The following is a 13,603-nucleotide window of genomic DNA, read 5'->3' as shown; positions in this document are numbered from 1 at the left end:
AGGTCATGATCTTGTGGTTCACGAATTCAAGCCCCGCGTCGGGCTCTGTACTGTCAGCTCAGAGCCTGGAGCCTGCTTTGGATTCTGTGTCCCCCTCTCTCTCTGCCCCCACACCTGCTTGTGCAGATGATTAAGTTGATTGACTGCGTATCCTTATTCATTGCCTTTTTTTCTTTTTGTTCTTTTATATGTTTTGTCACTATAGTTGACCATTTCTGGGTGAGCAAGAAGAGGTTTTGGAGCTCAGCTCAAACTTTCCACTTGTGAAAGGGATTGTAATGTTTGAGAGGCAACAGTGAAATAGATAAAGTGTGGTTTTAAGATCATTTATGGATCTTATATGTTCATCTTTGTTTATGGATATGAATTATGCCGACGTAGAGAAAATTTTTTAATAAGAATATGTGTATATCTCTACATATACACACATATATGGATTTATAAGGGGATGTAAGTGGTTCATAAAGGATTTTCTCATGTAGGTATATTTTTCACTTCATACAACAGTACAGTGATTTTAGTAGTGCTAATATCACTATTTTATATATAAGGGACGAAGACTTAGAGTTTTAAATGACTTTCCCCAAACCATACTGATAATAAACAGTAAAATTGTGACTTGAATACAGAACTAGGATGTTGACTGCCAGCTCAACGTTATTTTCATTTCATAATACTGCCTTTAAAAAGCAGTGAGAATCTAAGTTACTATTTGAAAAAGGCTGTTGCCATTTTAAATTCCTTTTGCTGTGATTTCTGCTATTTTTAGGGACATAGTACCCTAGGTATTGTGTGGGTACCATAGGAGAAACCATATTTATACATAAAATATTTCCCTCAACATGTAAGTTTCCAGACCTCTGCACATGTGTTAGGGCATGATAATAATACTAATTAACATTTCCTGAGAGCTTTCTATGTGTACTTAACATGAATGATTTTATTTTGTTCTTATAGCCTCCCTCATGAGATAGGTACAGTTATTTTCCTTACTTACCAAATGAAGAAACAGAATCTTTGTTATCTAAGTAATTTATGTAAGGTAATATATGTACAGTAATGAATTAGAGATTGATTTCAAACTGTTAAAATGAGGGGTGCCTGGGTGGCTCAGTCGGTTAAGCGTCCGACTTCAACTCAGGTCACGATCTCGTGGTCCGTGAGTTCGAGCCCCGCGTCGGGCTCTGGGCTGATGGCTCAGAGCCTGAAGCCTGCTTCCGATTCTGTGTCTCCCTCTCTCTCTGCCCCTCCCCCGTTCATGCCCTGTCTCTCTCTGTCTCAAAAATAAATAAACGTTAAAAAAAATTCAAACTGTTAAAATGATGGAGTGTTTCCTGAAAGAGTAGTTTTACTCAAATAATAATATGAAAAGTGTTTGCATTCAAGTCATATTACATACCAAAGTGCTTTGGATGGACTCTGAAAGGTATCTTAGATACCCTATCTTAGATAGGGGTTAAAATTTTCTTAATTTTCTAATTTGTTTATATTCTGGGGGGGGGCACTGAAGATCCTGGCCTGACAGGATTAGAAAACTCCTAATTGGAATCTCATGGCATATTATTAAAGTGGGTCAAGATCAGAGTGTGAGAATACTTGACTGACAAATTGAGTAGTTTGGGGCTCTGAGGGACTCTTCAGTTATTTTGAAGCAGTGTTTGTGAGGTCTTCACTAAGTATGGCATGGAATGGATTAAATAGACCAGTGTTGAGGGTGATGAAGGCATTTTTATGTAGATAAAGACCTGGGTTAGGGAAATAATAGGAATGGAATAAAAGAGTTGGAAAGGAGCTCTTTTAAATGGCAGGCTGACTGTATTTTGTAATTTGACATTTACCTAGTCCTTGCATTTACCTGGGAGTAGAATTGTTGGGTTATGGTAATTCCATCTGTAATATTTTGAGGAACTGTCAGAGTATTTTCCAAAGTGCCTGACACCATTTTACAGTATCACTGACCCAAGTATGAAGGTTCCAATTTCTCCAAATCCTGGCCAACAATTGTGATTATCTGCCTGTTTGATTATAGCCATTTTAGTGGCTGTGATTTGCATTTCTCTAATAGCTAATAATGATTTTGAACATCTTTTCATGGGCTTATTGGCTATCTGTGTTGTCTTCTTTGGAGAACTATCTTTTTAGATCATTTGCCCATTTAATAATTTTTTATTGAGTTATCATAGTTTTTTGTATATTCTAGATACAAGTCCCTTATCAGAGATAGGATTCTGTTGTCTTTTCAATTTTTTATTTTTATGATGTCCAGTTTACCTACTTTTTCTTTTATTGCTTGTGTTCCTTCTTGGTGTCACGTGTCAGAAAGACTTTTAAATGGTGCAGAGGAAAGAAAGCAGGAAGCCCTATATCACTTTCAGTCTGTGGAAGAATGTTTTTAGGCTTTACTTATAGTAAGTCATAGGATTTGGGCAGCTGCAAATAACTTGACTGTTGGGATCATGTGGTTTAATTAAGAGGAGAGGTCAGTTAATTAAGGGAAGAAGTCAATTGTTTCTCCATGGACAAAGAAGTAAAACTTTACAGCATGATCATTTTCTTAAATTGATGGCTGTGAGGTGATAAAATGTAAAGTAATAAAAACAAAATAGTTTAGAAAATGACTTCCTCTGTAGATTTTAAGGAATAGTACAGGCTACCTGACTGTAAGGTGGGTGGGAGGACAGTGGAAGGGTGAAAGAATCCAGTGTGGGAATGAATTAAAGGAGAGACAGATAAAGAGGCAGTCCACATTGTCATTGTCTTATGATCATGTTGGGTCTTGGTAGCAATTCTGACTGCTTTGGAAGATTGTTTAATATTTTAGGTACATGTGTTCTCTATTTCTTTGTTTTTCTGATGCTGCAAGAAGTACCCTTGCTTTTAATGGACAAATTAACTGAAAGATTGAATCCATTTTCCCCCTCATTCTTATGAATATGTAGTTGATCTCTTCCTTGCGCTGTCTCTTCTCACACATGTGAATATGCCTGTAATTTAAATAGACATGGCAGAAAGTCAGTATTCCTTATTTAGAAAGGACTTTATAGTGTTAAACACATGTTATTGAACCAAATCATATGGTATATCACTGTCAACAGTGTAATAAGATACAAGCCATGTTTATAAATTTATAAGTTATCTCTACACCCAATGTGAGGCTCAAACTCATGACCATGAAATCAACAGTCACATGCTCTAGCAACTGAACCAGCCACACACCCCTGTAATAAGCCATGTTTAAAACACATTGGTAGATTTTTAGGGGAGAGGAATGTCTATTACAAAATGGTATAGTCTTTAAAATGAATTAATATTACATTATGCATTCAAGCAAAACCAAAATTAATGAAAAATTTACATTTTAATTTTATTGGGAAGGGGTTAATAGCTATTAACTCACAATGTCTGATTAGGAAACTAGTGTGGGGAAAGCTGTTAATAACAGAAAAGTGTCTTGAGTACTATTTTGCTTTACTCACAGTTTGAGTTTGGGGGATCTACTGTTTCAGCTCTCTAGAGCTATATCACCTACATAAAAATCTACTTTCATGTCTGCCTTCTTGCCAAAGCATGTCCGTCCCTTAATTAGGAAAGGATAATTAAAATATAACTTGTATGGAAATAAAAAAGACACACCATGGAGTTTATCTAAAATATTTTCATTCTTTTAAAGAAGTAATTTTGTTACCTTTCATTGGAAACTGCTACTTTAGGAGCAAGGGAAAGGAAGATTAGGAAGATTCATAGTTTTCTTTAGCTAGTCGTTCAGTATATTGAAGACCAGGAGGTAAAACCTAGAATTGTATTAAAGTACAGTGGCTCCTTGGATACATGCAAGTGTGCGTATGTCTTGTATTCTACAGTAGATTGAGAGTTAGGACACTGAGTAAGTGATTTAGCCTTTCTGGCGTGGTGTGTGTGTGTGTGTGTGTGTGTGTGTGTGTGTGTGTGTGTGTGTGTTTTCCAATGTGTAAACAAGGAAAGAGGAAAATGTACTCCATATTCTATGATTTCTGTGGTGAAGTACCTTGCCTAGCTCTTAATTGTTAAATGATTGCCTACCCTCACCCTCCTATGCTCCTGACACACGTATAACCAGCTTCAGTGTTTAGGCCAGACTACTTGGTATGATTTTATGTTTGTTCTGGATCTTTAATTCACAAAAATTTATCTAAAATTTTTTAGTCCTTTTTATTTTAATTAAGATGTCTCAAAGTACATTGTAGACTGTCTTCTAGTATGTTAGGGTTGAGTGGACCTATTCATGTTCACCTCTCTGGGTAATTGATGATTTCATGGAGAGTTCACTAATGACTAATACCATGTAAACAGACTTTGAGGTTTTTTTTTTCTTACATATTTGCCCATATTGAAACTCATGTGTTACTTTACCTCATTTAGGAGGCTCTATGAAATATTCAAGCAGTCACCTTAGCATTTTGTTAGCCAGAGTTACTGCACTGTTTTTTGTACACCTAGCCATTAAAGTTGGTTTCCCTGTCCAGATTATGCATCTTTTCTGATCAGTGCAGAATCCATTTATACTTCTCCATCTATTTCAGCAAATGTTTTTACTCTCCTTGGTTTTGTTGTCTGTCAGCCCTTTAAGCAGGACAAGAAATATCCTTTATACAATCATAACTTAGGCTTTTGTTTTTACTGTTGCTTTGAACAGTCCATATCATAGAATATTTTTAAAGTCTTCAAAAAGAAAAATATTGCAGCATTATTTACAGTACTCAAACAGTGGAAGCATCCCAAGGGGCCATTGACAGATAAATGGATAAAGATGTAGTGTGTGTGTGTGTGTGTGTGTGTGTGTGTGTGTGTGCGCGCGCGTGCGTGCGTGCATGCATACATGCATTTGTATACATACATATATACACACACAATGGAATATTACTCAGCCATGAAAAAGAATGAATTCTTGCTATTTGAAACAATATGCTTGGAGCTAGAGAGTATAATGCTAAGTGAAGTCAGTCAGAGAAAGACAAATACTATATGATCTCACTCATATGTGGAATTTAAGAAACAAACCGAATGAACAAAGGAAAATTGTGTGCAAGAGAGAGAGCGAGAAACCAAGAAATAGACTCTTAACCACAGAGAATAAACTGGTAGTTACCAAAAAGGAGGTGGGTGGAGGGAAGGGGGAAATAGGGAATGGGGATTAAAGAGTACACTTATCATGCTGGGGGAAAGAAAAGAATAAAGAATAAATAAATTAAGCCCAAGAGTTACTTTTGACATTATATTTACCCCTCAGGAGGAAATCTAAGAGAGATTGGTCTTGTGTCTTTCTCCTTCCTGTCCTTCCCCATCCCCACCTCAATAAACTTTGTTCCCTGGCTGTCTGTGGATTATGCTTGATTATTGAATCAGTGGACTTTCTTTGTTCCAGATCAGCTTTATAAGAATCATGAACCAATTAATCTGTACAGTTTCAGGCTTTCTTTTGCACCTTCTTAAGGACAAGTAGAGTTATTAATCTGCCTTCCTTCTGACACAGTAGTTACTGATCACTAAGTAGTCACAGTTCTTTGAGATTGTGAAGTCATGGTTAGTTGTCATTCAGACTTAGTTATTTCTTTGTATCAATTATCTTTATTACTTTTTGATCTAGTATCTTAACTTCTGCTTTAAAAATTGTATCTTTCTTGATCAACTTCTCCAATAAATATGGAAACATGAAATGCATGAGTATCTCTTCTCACTTTATTCCCTGAATGAAACTTTTATTATTAAAATACTTTTTTAAAAGTTCCTTGCACTATGATTCCCAGGCTCCTTTCAGGAGCCTTATTTTCTTATAAGATGCACTCTTTTCTCCATGAAAATGTGATTGTATCAGTTCTTATTTATTATCTGTCCTTCATAGAATAAATTTTTAGTGCAAGTAAGTAGCAAAAAATTCTGAACCATTAATTTCTTGTTCACTCTACATTCCTGATTTTGTTTATAACACGGACTGTATATTTGATTGTAGAGCCTATTTTGACATAATGCATGATAGCTTTTCATATTTTAAATTAATGATATTTAGTAACAAATTGATTCTTCCCCCATTTGTCTTTACCAGTGGATTCAGTATTCAAAGAGAGCTCTTTGGCAAGTGCATAACCTGACTGAAATGTCAGGGAACAGATGGAAAGGAGTTCCATAGGAACTGAGTTTGACTTTCTGAAAAATAGCTTTACTGGCTTTTCTCCCCTCCAGAAGTGATATGAATAAGAGCTCAACCTTCAAATGAAAGAACAGCTGTTTTTAGGTTTGTATTCAGTGGGGGATAAAAGCCCTTTCATATAAAGTCTTAGCCCAATGATTGATTTATTTTTGAAGGGCTGTGAGTTCTCAGAACATCGAGAATATCTCACAATCAGATGTAAGTACAAGAACATAGTTCATAGCTGGGAAAAGTCTTTTGAATTTTCCTAATGAAATTCCTGCCTTGATTAGGATGAAAAATTGCATTTAGGATAATTAACTTACTCATAATATGAATATGAAGGAAACTAAGTATATTCATGATAATATAAATGTGTATTATAAAAGTTATTATAGTCAAGTTCTCTGCTTATGTGTAGGTAGGATATCCATACAAATTTTCAAGTTTCACCATAAAGTACTGAAGATCAAATTCACAGTGTTTTGTAAGTGGTATTTAAATTATTGATCCACTGCATGATCCATTTAGGTGAATCTATCCTGAGTCTTTCAAGTATTAACTGTAACAAATTAAGCTATCATTTTCACAGTTACATGATGTATTTGAGGCAGGAGACTCTACCTGACATAAAGTACTTTTGTATTAGACAGAGCTAAAAATACATTGGAAGAAAACAAAGGTGAAGAGAAAGATGGGCTTTTTGGCAGCCAAACAAATTTAGCTCTGACTGTTGGGGTCATCTCTGATTACTTAACTTTTAATACATTAAAATTGTATGTGATCTTCATGATGAATCTTCTGTGTGTACCATTGAACCAAATAGTTCTTTCTCTTATTTGCTTTTACATCTTTAGGTGGGGAAATCAGGTGCTGTGTTTCTGTGTGTGTGTGTGTTTCTGTGTGTGTGTGTGTGTGTGTGTGTGTGTGTGTGTGTTTTCTTTTTGGGTTCACATAAGCATAATTTGCAAGACTTCTGCCATGGTAGGAATTAATTGTGGTGATGGAAACTGAAATGTTGTTTCATGCTAATTTTATAATGTGTATATACTGCAGAAGTTAGACAAAGGAACTAAGTTAAACAAAGATCTAGAGGTACTGCCAAACCTAAAAACAACAATGGCACAAAGAAGAGAACAGAATGCAGGGTCCAAAGCCAACAAAATCCAAATGTAAATTTGCTAGTTGACAGGCATCCCATGTAAATGGGCTTATTTTGGCAACTGTTGGAGTTAAATACAAAAGACATCACTTATACATAAGCAAAAGTAATTGAGGGTGTTTTTGGGGGTAATTTTTAAAGAAAATGGTCTTTCGAAATTTATAGTAGCCATTTAGTTTGTATGAAGAATGCTGCCTTTCACTTTTGTTAAAATCCATTTATTGTTTTACTTAATCCCATTACTAGCGTACTGTCTTTCTTCATATTCATTAAAGTTATTTTGGGTGACACAAGAAGAAGACATGGCTATTACATCAAAAGTTTACTGAATACATTTTGTTGTAAGTCTTGGATTGGGGCCCATAGGATCTGCTATGTTTGCAGTGTATTTTATATTGTAACTTTAATTGCCATTTTCCAACCCTTGCCTGTGTGGCATTTACTTGATGTAATTACAAAAATGCCTTTTACCTTATTTTATGGCAAGGGATAAAATAAAAAAAAATGAATCCCTAGCTGGTTACAAGTCTGACTCAGTTGTAGCTCATCAGGTGGCCGTGGAGAAAGGGAAACACAAGTAGGAAGATCTCTTCAAAGATAAAATTAAGGAATGAAAACAGATCATTCTTACAGAAATAAAAAGATCTAAGAAATGGTTATCACTTTTCTTTATGTTCAGAAAACAGTGATTTCGCCCCCCATAGGATGGGGTTATTTACATAAGAATATTTTTCCTTACAAGTTATTAGGTGTTCTTTTTTCTTTTAATTGTGGTAAAAAAAAAAAACCCATAGTTAACATTAGATATACTCTCTTAGCAAACTTTCAAGTGTACTGTACAGTACTGTTAACTGTATGCTCGTTGTTGCATAGCAGATCTCTAGAACTTTTTCATCACGCATGACTGAAACTCTGTACCCATTAAACAACACCCCATTCCTTCCCCTGGCCATTGGCAACCATCATTCTACTTCCTGTATTTGTGAATTTGGTTACTTTATATCTCATATAAATGGATTCATGCAGTATTTGTCTTTTCTGTGAGTCACTTATTTCACTTAGCATAAGGTTCATCTATGTTGTAACCTAAGAAAAGACCTTTGTTTTTTAAGGCTGAATAATATTCCATTGGATGAATATACTGCATTTTCTTTATCTGTTCATCCACTGATGGATATTTGTTATCTCTTAGCTATTGTGAATAATGCTGAAGTGAACATGAGAGTAAGTGCAAATATCTCTTCAAAATCCTGTCTCTAGTTCTTTCGGATAAATAACTTGAAGTGGTATTGCTAGATCATATGGTAGTTCTATTTTTAATTTTTTTGAGGAACCTCCATACTGTTTTCCACAGTGGCTGCACCATTTTACATTCCCACCTACAGTGTACAAGGTTCCAATTTCTCCAGATCCTCACCTATACTTTTTTTGTTTATTGTTTATTGTTTGTTTTCTGTAATGGCCATCCTAACAGTTGTGAGGTGATACCTAATTGTGGTTTTGATTTGCATTCCTTTGATGATTAATGATGTTAAGAATTTCATATCTGTATCCTTCTCTCTCTGCCCCTCCTCTGCTTGTGTTCTCTCTGTCACAAAAAATAAATAAACATATTTGGCTATCTGTATGTGTTCTTTGGAGAAATTTGGTGTTCTTAATTCATTTAAGAGAATATTTAAGAGTTATCTGGGTGGCTCAGTCAGTTAAGCATCTGACTTTAGGTCAGGTCATGATTCCATGGTTCCTGAATTCCTGATTCCATGGTTCCATCAGGCACTGTGCTGACAGTAGAGAGCCTGCCTCGGATCCTCTGTCTCCCTCTCTGTCCCTTCCCCCTTCTCTGCTTCTCCCCTTCTCTCCACCCCTCCCTTGTGCACAGTCTCTCTCAAAAATGATAAACAAAATATTTTTTTAAATTTAAATTTAAAATTTTTAAAAAGAGGAATATTTAAGTCACTGAAATGTCAGTGAAGTAAAAGATACTGAATTTCTTGAAGTTTTTTTGTAATTGTATTTGAGTTATATGTAATTGAGAGAGAATATTTAAATGTATGTTAAACTGGAAGTAGTTCTGTATTTATTTGCTCAGCGATTGCTTTTAGTTTAGCTTACATTTTTTCAAAAAAAAAACCCTTATTTTTAAATTCTATAAAATTATTTTAAAATTTTCAAATAATATAAACTCCTTTTAGAAAAGTTGAAAACTGGTAAAAAGGAAAACAATAAGAATCCAACTTTTCACATGAAGCTATTAAACACTTTTTGTATTTCTTCCAGTTTTTCCCCCTGAGGCATTACAGTTACCATGATGAATATGCAGTTTGTAGCTTGATTTTTTTACTTTAAACTATGATGGAAAGAAAATTTTTATTAAAAGAAGCTTAACTGATAAAAGGAAAATAAAGTAGAATGATTTTGTATATTCAAATTGGATACTTTCAAATTGGAAACAAAGAAAAAGCTTTTAAATAAAATGAGAAAAGTGAAAAAGCAGAGATGATAGGTGTTGAAATCCTTAAACTAAGAGGAGTAAGTGGGAAATAGTAATTGAATTATTGCATGTATATCATCTTGGAAATATAAGTCAGAACACATTATAATAAGTCTGTGCTATAATGAGCCATATGACTACTGGGTTTTAAATTTGTTAAGAATTTACCTGCGGATTTTTTTTTAAGTGTGGTTTAACACTTCTTACACTGTAATTTAGTTACAGTTGACCCTTGAACAACACAGGTTTCAGTTGTTTGAGTCCACTTATATGTGGATCTCTTTCAATCAATATAGTACAATACTTAATCTCACGATTTTCTCAATAAAATATTCTTTTCTCTAGCTTACTTTATTATAAGAATAAAATATAATACATATAAAAATGTGTTAATCGACTGTGTTATCAGCAAGTCTACCTCTGTTAACAGTAAAGCTGTTAAGTTCTTAGGGAATCAAAAGTTATACACGGATTTTTGACCATGTAGGTAGTTGGTGCCCCTATTCCCTCCCACCCTCTCCATGCCATTCAAGGGTCAACTATATTTTTATTCCAATGAACTTCTTGTTCATTAGAGAAACTCTTCCAGGGCATATATTCTTGTTGAATGAATCATCATGCTCAGATAGAGTTCCAGCTTTGTGACTGATTCACCTTACTAATATTTCTTCTTTTCTAACTATTCTAATATTTTTATCAGTCTTGCTTTTATACATTTTTTTCTGGCCAGAATTAAATGCCTCTAACTTTACTGTGTTAGAATTAAAGCTTTCATTCTGACTTTAATTCACATGTGATTTTCAGGTTAGTTTCTTTTACAGAACTATTTTTAAGGCCACATCTTCTGCTTGGAAATAATGCAGTATTTTTAAAGGTTCATAGATTTATTATGTTTTCAATACAAATACATGTCTTGAGGCCTGTGGATATAAAATGTAAAGAAGTATGTAAGGGGGGTAACTTCATCTGTTTATTGACTTTAACTTGATCATTTGTGGTGCTGATGCCTATTACACATACGATATAAAATGCCAAGTGAAAGAAACATGATGAGGAAGTGAATGACCAAGTATGATTCCTCACTCAGAGTAGTTACTTGGTAAATGCTTCTTGAATAGAAATTGGGAAATTGGGAAACAGATATAATTAATGACATAATGATAATATTTGCTGTCATGTGTTACCTTAATCTTTTTAAACAACCCACTGAAACTTTGCAGGGAAAGGGTTTTGTGAGGATAGTTAATTGTAAACTTAGGAACTACTACATGCAAGATTTCCAGGCATTTTTGTGTGCTGTCTCATTTAAGTAGGCAGAGCCAGTGTTACTGGATTTTCACAAATGAGAAAACTCAAGCAAAGAAAAAGATGTTTCATTCAAGTCATACATCTTGAACTATGCTTGGCCTACTACCTCAAATCGTATTTTTCACCCCCATAGTATGAAGATACTATTTCCTTTTTATTTTCTAGGTTTGTATTCTCATAAAAGTGGGGAAACCAACATTGATTTGGCATGAACTTAAATGTTTTTGCAGTCTGATTATCTTTACAGTATAACCCAGATGTACTTTATGGTTAGATTTTTAAAGATGACATGATTTACTGTAAGTAATTAGTCATTCCTACTGAGGATTTCTAAACACAGAAAATAATTGCTTCAGCAGGTTATCAGTATTCCAGTCAGAGAGGAAGAAGCAGTACCACAAATGGGAAATCCAACTTAGATTCAGTCACTTCATTAAGCATCAGATACCTGCCTTCCCCAATTTTACTCAATGGCAAGATTGTTAGATGAGTTGTCTGACAATGAGAATGAAAAGGCCTTTTCTGAAGTTTCAAACAGGTTACATTTATTGGGCATTTACTATGTGACAGATACTGCACTAAGTGCCTTGCAAGTATCATCTCATTTCATTTTCACTTAGGCTGTAAGTTATGTACTGTTATCAACCTCCATTTTTTTGAGGAAGAGCGTCTTTTTTTTAATGTTTATTTATTTTTTGTGACAGAGAGAACACAAGCAGAGGGGGGGCAGAGAAAGAAGGAGACAGAGAATCCCAAGCAGGTTTCGCAATGTTGGTGCAGAGCCTGATGCAGGGCTCAAACCCACAAACTCTGAGATCATGACCTGAGCCAAAATCAAGAGTCAGATGCTTAACCCACTGAGCCACCCAGCTGCCCCTTGGAAGAAACAGTCTTAACAGAGTCGTCATATGCCTAGTAAATGGAAAAGTCAGGGATTGTACTTGGATCCAGCTAGACTGTAAAGCAAATTTTCCTGGTATGGCTTTGATAGTTACAGTTTATGTATTGTGTCTGCTTTGTTGAGTTGAAAAGACAGACTGATGAGAGAAATTGAGGGGAAGTCAGCTAGATCCACTCCTAAACTTCTGGAATAAATACATTAAATGTTATAATATGTCAGATTTTCTTCACATTCTCAATAAATATCTTTCCCTTAAATGTACAGTTCACTGAGCTTGATAAACATATACACACCCATCAATCCAAGGGAGATATTGAGAGGCTTTTCTGGGACAGCAGGAGAATTGAAAGCCAACCTGATCAAAGAGGAATGATGTTTTGAAAAAAGTCAGAGGAAGAAACTAGACCACGGGTTCATATATTAAAAAGAGGTGGGAGGAATACCAAACAACGAAGATATTTGATATTGTGTATGGATATAGAATTGGGTAAATCAATACAGTTCAAGTCTTTCCACTTTGAGACTGACAAGGGGGGGATAGATAACACCACTTAGAATTGAGTGTGTTCGTTTGATGAGTTGATAGAAAACACAGATTTGTTTTTAATTACTGTGAAATCAAAGTATAGTGATTTTTTTCATTCCTCTTCTCTGCTAAAGTACCTCTGAACAATTTATAAGGTCATATGTATCCATCTATTCTCTCTTGTTATGAATAATTGAGGAGGTCAAGAATCCAAGTCTAGTTCCTTGCTCTTGGGCAAAAATATATTTAAATTGTGCATTTCATCTTTACAGATTCTTTGGGTTGAAGGTTTTAGGGGTTTTACTGGGAAAATGATGGCTAACTCACCCAAACTCACTCAGAACAAAGTCAGAATGAATGGGGTTCCTGCTTTAGGAAATATTGCCAACTAAAAATATTTTACCAGCATTTTACTGTTGACCACTTTTTCCATAGGATTTCAAAGACTTAAAGGTATTTTAAATGATACTTTAAAAATATTTTAAATGATACTCAGCAGTACAGTTTATTTTATCATAGATGTTTATAAAATAAAATTGTGAAATTCTAGACCTCCATCTGTATATCAAGGTTACCAAAGAAGTAGGTCTATAAACAGTTGCATTAGGTTAGTCTCATTTCTATTTATATCTTGATTATCATCTTATTTTCAAAAAGACTGAACAAGATAATGATGTCATATACTTAAAACTGTTTTAAAATAATAAATTGAACAATTTAATGGAGATACTTAATATAATAAATTGTAATGGAGGTAAGTGACCACAAGTTGACTGGGTTATGGAGAACATTGCCTTGAGCAGAAATTGAAGGTCATCTTTTAGGAATGAGAAGTAGTATCTTGCTGCAGTAGCACAAAAGCATTACTAAAGTATTCTTCATTTCCCTCCCTGCTGTGCTTTGTGGATCGTGAAGGCAAACAAATATTTCTGAAAATTTTATAAACAAAACTTTATCCTTAGCTGAAAAAAACCTTCCTCTTGAATACTGGTTGCACGCGCCCCCCCCCCCCCCCCACACACACACGTTTTTTGTTTTTGTTTTTGTTTTTA

General features: G+C 34.7%; 1 protein-coding gene and 1 long non-coding RNA gene across 11 annotated transcripts in view; one reads left to right on the top strand and one right to left on the bottom strand.

Moving 5' to 3' along the window:
- TCF12 (transcription factor 12) overlaps nt 1–13,603 on the top strand; it is a 375,236-nt gene that overhangs the window by 122,633 nt on the left and 239,000 nt on the right. The window lies entirely within an intron of this gene.
- LOC122239465 overlaps nt 2,267–13,603 on the bottom strand; it is a 33,113-nt gene continuing 21,776 nt past the window's right edge. The window contains exon 2 of the long non-coding RNA XR_006218621.1: nt 2,267–2,984. This is a non-coding gene — a long non-coding RNA (uncharacterized LOC122239465). The remainder of the gene's footprint in view (nt 2,985–13,603) is intronic.

This window comes from Panthera tigris, chromosome B3, assembly GCF_018350195.1.
Source record: "Panthera tigris isolate Pti1 chromosome B3, P.tigris_Pti1_mat1.1, whole genome shotgun sequence".
Taxonomy (NCBI): domain Eukaryota; kingdom Metazoa; phylum Chordata; class Mammalia; order Carnivora; family Felidae; genus Panthera; species Panthera tigris.
Note: the sequence above shows the minus strand (reverse complement) of the source record. Positions and strands in the feature narration are given on the sequence as shown.